Here is a 12,074-nt window from a genome sequence, read left to right as displayed (position 1 = left end):
TGCAAACCACTCGGGTCTTGTCGTCAGCACATTGTTTGAAGAAGTGCCATGCCAGGGAACTCCTTGAAGCTGCCTTTGGGGTGCTCGGTCCCAGATGGCGGCGGTCAGTAGCAGGCGGAGTCTCTTGGCGGCGGGTGTTCTGCTTTTGCCCACTGCTCCCTCTTTTGCTACGCTGTTGGCTCGGTCTCACCACTGCCTCTTCCTCCGAACTGTGAAAGTCAGTGGCACGACCTTCATTCCATGTGGGGTCTAGGACCTCATCGTCCCCTGCATCGTCTTCCACCCAGTCTTGATCCCTGACCTCCTGTTCAGTCTGCACACTGCAGAAAGACACAGCAGTTGGCACCTGTGTTTCGTCATCATCAGAGACATGCTGAGGTGGTATTCCCATGTCCTCATCATCAGGAAACATAAGTGGTTGTGCGTCAGTGCAGTCTATGTCTTCCACCGCTGGGGAAGGGCTAGGTGGATGCCCTTGGGAAACCCTGCCAGCAGAGTCTTCAAACAGCATAAGAGACTGCTGCATAACTTGAGGCTCAGACAGTTTCCCTGATATGCATGGGGGTGATGTGACAGACTGATGGGGTTGGTTTTCAGGCGCCATCTGTGCGCTTTCTGCAGAAGACTGGGTGGGAGATAATGTGAACGTGCTGGATCCACTGTCGGCCACCCAATTGACTAATGCCTGTACCTGCTCAGGCCTTACCATCCTTAGAACAGCATTGGGCCCCACCATATATCGCTGTAAATTCTGGCGGCTACTGGGACCTGAGGTAGTTGGTACACTAGGACGTGTGGATGTGGCAGAACGGCCACGTCCTCTCCCAGCACCAGAGGGTCCACTAACACCACCACGACCATGTCCACGTCCGCGTCCCTTACTAGATGTTTTCCTCATTGTTATGGTTCACCACAACAACAAAAATATTATTTGGCCCAATGTATTGTATTCAAATTCAGCTGAATATAAATTTGAGGCCTAGTATTTAGGCGCTGGGTGACCGGTATGGATTTAGTGACAGAATTAGACTTGGAAATGCACAGTAGCGTGTGTGTGAAGTTATTCTGAATGACCCTATGTGTACCTTGAATATTATATACCCTTTTAGGGATAGATTTCAAATAGCTCTGATATAGCAGAAACCACTAAATTATGAAATTGCTAAATTGGGAATTGTATTTCAACCCTGAACAAAAAATGTGCTTTAACGGACACTAAATAACTTTCCCAGCCACAACAGTACAGCGGTAACGACAGATTTAGTGGGATATAAATTTGAGGCCTAGTATTTAGGCGCTGGGTGACCGGTATGGATTTACTAACAGAATTAGACTTTGAAATGCACTGTAGCGTGTGTGTGAAGTTATTCTGAATGACCCTATGTGCACCTTGAATATTATATACCCTTTTAGGGATAGATTTCAAATAGCTCTGATATAGCAGAAACCACTAAATTATGAAATTGCTAAATTGGGAATTGTATTTCAACCCAGAACAAAAAATGTGCTTTAACGGACACTAAATAACTTGCCCAGCCACAACAGTACAGCGGTAACGACAGATTTAGCGGGATATAAATTTGAGGCCTAGTATTTAGGCGCTGGGTGACCGGTATGGATTTACTAACAGAATTAGACTTGGAAATGCACAGTAGCGTGTGTGTGAAGTTATTCTGAATGACCCTATGTGCACCTTGAATATTATATACCCTTTTAGGGATAGATTTCAAATAGCTCTGATATAGCAGAAACCACTAAATTATGAAATTGCTAAATTGGGAATTGTATTTCAACCCAGAACAAAAAATGTGCTTTGACGGACACTAAATAACTTGCCCATCCACAACAGGACAGCGGTAACGACAGATTTAGCGGGATATAAATTTGAGGCCTAGTATTTAGGCGCTGGGTGACCGGTATGGATTTAGTGACAGAATTAGACTGGGATATGGCCAAAAAATAACCACACTATTGCTGGTTAAATGCACTTGGTGTGACAGCTTGACCAACCACACTACTGAGGGTTAAATGCACTTGGTGACGGGCGCAGCTTGCCCCTGATGTAGTATATGGCCAAAAAATGAACAGACTATTGCTGGTTAAATGCACTTGGTGTGACAGCTTCACCCTGATGTAGGCTTTAGCAAAAAAACAACCACACCGTTGAGGGTTAAATGCACTTGGTGACAGGCGCAGCTTGCCCCTGATGTAGTATATGGCCAAAAAATGAACAGACTATTGCTGGTTAAATGCACTTGGTGTGACAGCTTGACCAACCACACTACTGAGGGTTAAATGCACTTGGTGACGGGCGCAGCTTGCCCCTGATGTAGTATATGGCCAAAAAATAACCACACTATTGCTGGTTAAATGCACTTGGTGTGACAGCTTGACCAACCACACTACTGAGGGTTAAATGCACTTGGTGACGGGCGCAGCTTGCCCCTGATGTAGTATATGGCCAAAAAATGAACAGACTATTGCTGGTTAAATGCACTTGGTGTGACAGCTTCACCCTGATGTAGGCTTTAGCAAAAAAACAACCACACCGTTGAGGGTTAAATGCACTTGGTGACAGGCGCAGCTTGCCCCTGATGTAGTATATGGCCAAAAAATGAACAGACTATTGCTTGTTAAATGCACTTGGTGTGACAGCTTGACCAACCACACTACTGAGGGTTAAATGCACTTGGTGACGGGCGCAGCTTGCCCCTGATGTAGTATATGGCCAAAAAATGAACAGACTATTGCTGGTTAAATGCACTTGGTGTGACAGCTTGACCAACCACACTACTGAGGGTTAAATGCACTTGGTGACGGGCGCAGCTTGCCCCTGATGTAGTATATGGCCAAAAAATGAACAGACTATTGCTGGTTAAATGCACTTGGTGTGACAGCTTGACCAACCACACTACTGAGGGTTAAATGCACTTGGTGACAGGCGCAGCTTGCCCCTGATTTAGTATATGGCCAAAAAATTAATAGACTATTGCTGGTTAAATGCACTTGGTGTGACAGCTTCACCCTGATGTAGGCTTTAGCCAAAAAACAACCACACCATTGAGGGTTAAATGCACTTGGTGACAGGCGCAGCTTGCCCCTGATGTAGTATATGGCCAAAAAATAAACAGACTATTGCTGGTTAAATGCACTTGGTGTGACAGCTTCACCCTGATGTAGGCTTTAGCCAAAAAACAACCACACCATTGAGGGTTAAATGCACTTGGTCGCAGCTTGGATGCACTTGGTCGCAGCACCGCACAAGACACAAAATGGCCGCCGATCACCCCAGAAAAAAGTGACTGACAAACGGTCTGGGCAGCCTAAAAACAGTGAGCAATTGAATTTCAGCAGCTCAATGATGCACAGCTGCAGATCGATCACTGGATGGAGTCCTTTGGAGGAGTTGATCTGCCTAATCTCGCCCTACTGTCGCAGCCGCAACCTCTCCCTACGCTAATCAGAGCAGAGTGACGGGCGGCGCTATGTGACTCCAGCTTAAATAGAGGCTGGGTCACATGGTGCTCTGGCCAATCACAGCCATGCCAATAGTAGGCATGGCTGTGACGGCCTCTTGGGGCAAGTAGTATGACGCTTGTTGATTGGCTGCTTTGCAGCCTTTCAAAAAGCACCAAGAAAGCGTCACAAAAGCGCCAAGAAAGCGACGAACACCGAACCCGAACCCGGACTTTTACGAAAATGTCCGGGTTCGGGTCCGTGTCACGGACACCCCAAAATTCGGTACGAACCCGAACTATACAGTTCGAGTTCGCTCATCCCTACTTAAAAGGGTATTCCCATCTCATACAATGGGGCATATCGCTAGAATATGCCCCTATTGTCAGATAGGTGTGGGTCCCACCTCTGGGACCTGCATCTACATCGAGAACTGATACCTGAAAGTGTGATGTTGCCGCTCTCCATTCTTTTCTATGGGGCCGCCGAAAATAGCCAAGCGCTGGTTCGGCTGTTTCTGTCGGCTCTATAGAAATGAATGGGAATGATCCTCCGGCCATCACCTTTCCCGCTCTGTTCTATAGGACTAGCACCTATCAGACGATGGGGGGCATATCCTAGCGAGGGGATCCTCTGGTCATGATAGAATCCTAAATATTGATGATCCCCCACTACTAGGATCTCGCTGCAAGCAGATTTATATAGCTCCTATAAAACTCAATGGAAGCTGTATAAATTCATATGTAACATGCTCCCTCTAGTGGCAGCTTTGTGCCACTACATGGGATGCATGCTCCTGACTGGGGTGGAGCTTTGCAGGCACATGACTGTGCACTTGATAGTGTGTAATTGATTTAATTTGAACAGACAAGAAGATTCCTGCTATTTTATGTCCTAGAAATATAAAATCTTGGATAAAGTTTAAAATACCTTCAAATTTTCTATCCATATTATTAAAGTGTATTTTGATTTATTTGTACAAAATTGTATGCACAGCTGAAGATCAGGGTGCAGAAGAACTGATTATTTTACTATTTTTATAACTGTACTTTCCATAGAAATGAATATAAACCCCGAGGAGATGCGCAGTGATTCCAGATAGGAGTGAGTTGTGAGTTTCCAGGTAGTTGTGGCCCTGAAAGGGGTGGTTGTACTCAGGCTCGGACTGGCCCACAGGGGTACAGGGGAATCCCCCGGTGGGCCCCTGACCAAGGTGGGCCCCTAGTCTCCCACCCCCTGCACAAGTGGCACATAACACAGTAGACTTACTGCACTACATACATATATTCAGTGTACAGCACCTCAACCAGCCTATGTTCATATAAAAAAACTTGTTAAATTATTTATTATATTCGACTGTACGGTATGGTGGGCCCCCAAAATAAATTTTTGGGGTGGGCCCTAGGTACCCCAGTCCGACACTGGTTGTACTAACAGTTCAAGACGGTTCTCACTCTGGTGCTCCCTAGGGCTGTGCAGTGAATGGAGAGTGCACCCTTTCTTTTCTTTCAGGGCAGACCCTGGTAATGGGGCTCCTGCCTGGGGGTACTAGTTGGGGTGCCCTTGATGGTGGATGCTGGGGTAAATTGCAAGTTGGGGGGAGGGGGGCATGCAAGGACAGTGAAGTATGGAGACAATGATCAAGACTGTGGGTTGCAATAAATAGTGTTGCAGGTGCAGGAGCAATGAATGCCTCCCACAGCAGTAAGGTCCCTTGCCATAAACAGCCTGTACCTTGCTGGTGTTATCTCGCATGGCCTTGCAGGTTCTAGACTTTCTCAAGATGTCTGTTCTACTTCTTCCAAAAATACTTTAGTTTTAGATCTGTTGTTTGTTAAATTGAGGTCTCAGAGATGGCAGACCTCTGGAACCTGAGTCTTTGTCTCGAGAGCTTCTATCACACACGCCTGTAATGCATCTGTCCTCAGACTAGACTCTTCTAACTTACTAAACAGGGTGCAGACCTGGGTCCATCACCCTGACAACCCGAATGATGAACAAATGTCAACCAAATAGTTGCCTGTACACTTGCCATGGGACTTACATAAAATAGACAAAGCAGTTGTTTAAGCATAAATCACAACATTATACTAAATAACAGTAGGTTAAGTTCTTTAGCAATACTTAACTCTTAGTAGTGCCCCCGCTGCATAGGATTATACTGCATATACTTGGGCTGTCATGTGGACTATCATGTTGCTATCGTATCTCATAGCTAATCTAAGTAGACAAGACTGACAAACGTAGAAAAGAAGGATGACGTAAGGAGCAAGAAAAAGTCTGTGTATAAAGGTAGGTGACTAGCATGGCTGCAAAAGGAAGAGCTGCTATGGAGCACAAACATCTGCTTTTCCAGGTAAGCTTCTGTGCAGCCTACAGTGGCAAGGGAACGTTATTATTGGATCAGCGGACATAATCACCTGATAACTGCAAATGTTGCGGTAAACAAGAAATGAGTTGCGCTGTATGAAGAAAAGTATGTGGACACACCTGTTAATCATTCAACTCAGGTCTTTCCTTCAGTCCCATTGCCCCAGGTGTATAAAATCCAGCCCGCAGCCACATAGTCTATCTTAACAGAACGTTGTTAACAAGTCATTCTAAAGAGCTTGCTGAATTCCAGCGTGGTACTGTAATAGGATGTCACCGTTGTCAGTTCATGAAATGTCTTCCTCCTAGATCTTCCACTATTAACTGTGAGCGGTATAACTGTAAAGTGGAAGCGTTTATGATCCACAGCACCATGAAGTGGAGACGACTTAAAGTTATAGAGCGGGGTCAATGGGTGCTGAGGTGCATAGTGGATAAAAGTCACCAACACTCTGCTGACTCCATAACTGCAGAGCACCAAACCTTCTCGGACATTAAAGGGAACCTGTCATCACCTTCATGCTGCCCATACTAACGGCAGAATAAAGTAGAGACAGGTGAGTTAATTTCAGCGGTCTGTCCTTTATAAGTAAGTGGTTGCCGAGAACCAACATCACAATCATTGCAGACCGGGCCTGGAAAAGAGTCCGGCCACCTGAGAAGAGTCCTGGTTATTCATGACTTCCTGCTCTCCCACCCACCTGCTGGTGATTGATAGGAGAGAACTGCCAATCATCAGCAGATGGACGGGAGAGCATGAGATTATGAATAACCATGACTCTTCTCAGGTAGATTTGACTCTTCTCAAGACCTGGGCTGCAATTGTTATGGATGATGGTTGTTGGCAACCACTTACTTTTAGGTCATGAGTGACACACCGCTGAAATCAGCATTTCTGTCACTATTTTATGCTGCCCTCAGTGAGCTCAGCATAAAGTTGATGACGGATTCCCTTTAGCATCAGCAGAAAAACTATGGGCCAGGAGTTTCACAGCATGGGTTTCTGCATCGAGCCCCAGTTGAAGCCGCTGTAGAGGATGGGAGTTGTAGCGGCCCTGATGTAGTGTAGTTATGGTGTCCTACCTCAGGCCATCTCTCCCTGGGGTTTATTGCAGTGAATATTATACTATATATTACTATTGTCAGAGTACTGAAGAATGAGCTAAAAGTAACAAAGTCCTTTTTACAAAGTACAACATAAACCCTGGAACACATACAATAGCAGCAGGCTTTGGAGCAATTCTTCTCTGGCACCAGCAAGGCTACGGAGGCAGGTTGGTTGGTGGTAATGGTGCAGGTGATACTGGCCAAGTGGGTGTTTGGTGATGGGTGGCTTGGCTGTATTCCCTCACTTCACAGCAGTAGAAGCTGAATTTACCGGTTCACTGCTGTCTTTATCTTTTCAAAGCTTTACTTGAGGCAAGTTAGTAATGATTCTGTCTGGAGAACCCTCTGTAGGGGCAGAAGCACTGCAGTCTGCATCCTCTCCACTCTGTCCCTAAACAGGAACCCCCATCTATTGGCAGCAAGCAAAACCAGCCCACTCTTACCAAGAGCATAGTTGCCAACTGTGCCAAATTTGCCAGGACTGTCCCTGACTTTCAGAGACAGTCCTGGCAAATTTGTGCTGTCCCTTGCTGAAAATGGGCAGAGTTAAGGCAAACCCAGCCCACAAATGGGTGTTTTTCCGGGCAGGTTTGGAGTAGGGCTAGGGTGGGGCTTATATGCCCTGATTTTAGTATGTAAGAGGGAAGGAACAGAGTGGTTAACCCTGTTCCTGCTAACGTTTGCCATACCTTCCTTGCTAGTAGTAATGGCCAGAAAACAAACAGTGAAATACAATGCATAACCATAAACAATTTGTCGTTCTGTGCATCAATTTTTTAAACAAACAGACGTTGTCATGGAGATGGCTATAAATATCAGTCCTTCAATATTCTAATAAATGGCTGAAAGCAGAGAGTTCACATGATCTGCCCATTAGCTATTCCTTCCTGGCTCTTCACATTCAAGACGTTGCTGCAGGCCTCAACCAAGATGCTTACTGATGTTATGTAGAGGGGAGAGGAGCATGTTAGAGGCAGGTTAATGGGACCCACATTTCATCCGTTATTTTGTTTTGACTTGTATGTAAATGATAGAGGCATAGAGGCGTGGCTTATCTCATCCTGGCAGAACTGTCAGCAGCCATATTTCCGAGGCTTCTGCTGGCACTATATGGAGCACTTGCGGATAGCACTAGTCTGGGGGCACTGGGAATATTGTTTGTGCATTGAGTGGTATGATTAAGGGATGGTGCAACTGCTGCAAGCCTCAGAGGTGCAGAGGATGGGAGTTGTAGTGGCTCTGACTGCAATAATCATCAACAATGGCAATGCTCACACCAATGCTCCATAGGGCCAGGGCAATGATAGGAGGGTGCACTCTTTCTTCCCTCAGGGCACACCCTGATGTTGGGGCTTCTTCCTGATGGAAGAGGGGTGCCTTGGTGTGATGAGTGCAGAGAGGAGATATAGGTGCTGTGGCCAGTGAATAGTGCTGGAATCAGTGACCAGGCTAGTTGAGGAAGATATACATCTCTCTTTAGTAAGATGCAGAATGGGAGTTGTAGTACATCCAACAGAATCACAACACAGTTCCAAACAATTCTCAGTGCAAATCTTCCCAGATAGCAATGTATTGATATAGGCCAGAATGGGATTATAGTACTCCTTCTGTCTTTCTCTCCAAAGTCTGAGGCTGAGGATGGCAATATTATTCTTGCAATGGGGGCTGTAATTCCCACCTGAAGCATATAGGATTAAGATATGGTGGGCCAGATCGTGTCCAAGTGTAAAGGGCGTGTTGGCAATGTCCGTCTCACTGCAGTCGATCAGCCTTAAACAGTGACTACCTTACTGATTAACTCCAATGCTTGACCATGCAGATTCTGGATCTTTTATCTCTTTCCTTTCTCTTTTCCTGTAGTACTGTGAAGTAGGGATGTTTTTTCTCTCTGTGGATCTCTCATAGATAGAGGTTCTCTGGAGTTCAGGCCTAGTACCTTGAGTAGTAAGCACCCGTAGCTCTCTCTCACTTCCTCAGCTAGAAATTTACTGACTGAGCTAGGGGCCGACCTAAGTATATCTGCTAACTTCAGGAGCAGAGTCAGTATTATTAACCCGACTAATCCATACAAAACTATTCAGGTGCATCAACATATATTAGAACATTAAATAACATTACGCTACAAAAACAATTTGCATGTACCATATTCTGGAGTACTGCACAACAAACAGACCAAATACTTTGTTTGTAAAGCCTAAAGAGGAACATAGAAGAACATCTGGGAATCATAGAATTAAACAGCCATCAACCAGTTGTATTGGGCACTTTCCCCTTGCAGGCAATGGCTCTTGTTGTGGATGTGACATTTGGAAGCAGTTTAAGGATGTTGGGCCATAACACAAAGTCAATGACAATGATCAGTAAAATCCTGTCCTACAAGAGCGGAATGTTCTACTAGATCCGGTCATGGCCTGTGTAGGAGCATGCCCCTTTAATCAATACCACCCCACTCTCTTGGCAGAGACAGAGGTCAGACCACCCATCCTTTTTGTATCACACAGCCACATCTGTATCCACAGAGGTATTCTTGGTAACACTATGGGTCACTTTAAGAATCTAAGATATGGTGTTGTTATATGGTTAATGGGTTGTCTGTGGGAGATAGGATGGACCTTTAATCATGGGGGTCATGGGGTCAGTTCATATTGCAAATGACTATCTTTCCTGCAGATTCCCAGTACATGGAGGCCAGTGAAGTGCGTGACCACTGTGTAATCTTTCAATAATCATAAGTGATCCTGACTAAGGGAAACCCACCCCCACCCATGAGTACAACTTGCGTCAACAGGAATTTAAAGGACCAGTTCAGCCTTATGTAAATATTCATCATTGTATAAAGTTCCGCCGCTTTCTAATAGATTGTATATTTCAATTCCTCACCATTTTTATAGCATCTTTGCCTGCTGTCAGTGAATAAAAACAACCTTATTTCCAGTCTACACAATTTCAAGTATACAACTTGGACTGATACATTTTATCCATTTGGGTCTCAGACTGAAGTCTGTAAATGTCTTGCTCACAAGCTCCTAGAGCAGGGGTGCACAACATGCGGCCCCCAGGGACATGGTCTGTAGCCCCGTCCTGCCCGCAGTGCCGCACGATGGCTCATTACAGCTCCTGCTCCCGCACTATAGCAGGAGCAGGACTGGTCCCCGGCTGTCAGGGACAACAGGGGAGCCGAGGAGAAAGCAGAAGCAGTGTATCAGCGCTTCTGCCTTCTTCTCACACAGGTGAGCGGCGCACTATGCAGTTTAGACCCGGCGATCACGTGATCGCCAATTGTCAGGGGCAGAGGACTGCAGAGCCTCACTAGCTCTGCCCTGTACAAAGCAGGCTGGTTTTCCCTGTAACTTGGGGCTCCTTTGGATGCTCCAGTTACAGTGGAAATAGTGCAAAAAAAAAATAATATATAAGTCTGTGTACCCAAAGGTCTTTTATGGACCTTTTGGGTACAAATTATGTGGCAAATATATATATATTAAAAGTTTAAAAAAATATATTTAAAAAATAAAATAAAAAAATACAGATAAAAGGAAAAAAAAAGGGAAAAATACAAAAGAAAACAAGTCAGTGTCCCCCCGAGGTCTTTTAAAGACCTCTTGGGGGCCATACAGTGCTGCAAAAATATATTAAAAGAAAAGAAAATGTTTGCAAAAATATGTAAAATAAATAAATAAATAAAATACAAGTAAAAGAAAACATTAAAAAGGAAAAAGGCTGTCCTTGTGTACACCATCTGCCGAGTTGTGCTGTCCCAATATTGCTCTCATTTAGGATTCTTCATAATTTTATTGTGTTATAACTTTTATTGTGTTATATAACTCCTATACTTAGTGTACTTTGCTGCCATCTAGTGGACATTTCTACATTTGGTTTTATGAAGTTACCTATGGTTGTATTTTATTATGTCATTAATCTTGTTACTCCTCCTCTCCTGTGAGCGCATTTATCGTATATCTTCTTGTTTGTCAATAATGCTTCACAGAGCTAGATAGGATTTTCCTTTGACCTCTATAATCATTTATGCTCAATAAATTAGCTAAAGGCATATCCATTGCATCTCCCTCACTGGACTTCTACATGCAACTGGTCTCGCTAGGGAAATCATTATAGTGAGTTTACCATCTTCCATTGCTTATATGATAGATTGCCACTCACACTCAGAGACTTCTCTCATGTACATCAGTGGCAGAATAAATGTTCAGCTGATTTGTTTACTCTTACCACTGACCTTATCATTGCACTCCATCCCCACCTGCATTGCCACAGCACAGCATTGGGTCCCTCCATGGAACCTCTGCCTTGCACCCCAAAACCCACTGATACCAAGGATACCTCATCTGCCACCAGGGGGTACCACCAGAGGACCCTAGATAAAACCAAGGTGTGCCCTGAGGGGAAGAAAGGGTGCATGCACAGCTCAAGGAGCGCTAGAGTCGGAACCACCTCCTTGCTACATCTATCCTCTCTGCCCTCACGCACTGCATTGATTTGGCGTTAAAAATGGGTTCAGCTCAATTGTGCTTTTCTGTGAATTATCTATGTACGTGGCCACAAAGAAACTTTTTTACATATTGTTTTGAACCACTGAATTGCCAGATATCGCTAGTGTTACAGAAGTTTACAATTTGTATACTAGAGGATGCAGAACATTGTTGCAGGCATGCTAAACCACTCTTCTTTCTGTCATTGAATAAACTATGTTGAGTTGCTGCTGATCAACCACACAATTATTGCTGCGCCACTGCTGACAACCTCCCTTCTAAGCACAGGAAGTCTGTTGCTACACCCCTTACAAGAGTAGGAAAAATAAAAGACCACACCAGCCTGTTGTTGGAGTGTTGCCTGTGGTGGTTTTTCCCTTTGGATGCTGGGGCTGAAGGCTGGCTCACTACTGCATTAGATGGAGCAGTGGGTGACATACTAGAACAGTCTTGGGTCAGTAATCAAGAGCTACAGCGTGGCCTAGTTCTCCATAGATTACGCCTCAGTGGAAGAGCTGTTAGTCCCACTCCCACTGTACCTGCACAATCTACACCCAAGGGAGGAGGTAGAGTTTGTTACCATGGATGGCCCATAGGGACCATTTGCAGCTGGGACCACCTAAGGCCCCTGTGTCCAAGGAACTAGTAGAAGAGTAG

Source organism: Bufo gargarizans, chromosome 2 (genome assembly GCF_014858855.1).
Source record: "Bufo gargarizans isolate SCDJY-AF-19 chromosome 2, ASM1485885v1, whole genome shotgun sequence".
Taxonomy (NCBI): domain Eukaryota; kingdom Metazoa; phylum Chordata; class Amphibia; order Anura; family Bufonidae; genus Bufo; species Bufo gargarizans.
The sequence above is the reverse complement of the archived record's forward strand: the minus strand, read 5'-3'. Positions refer to the sequence as shown.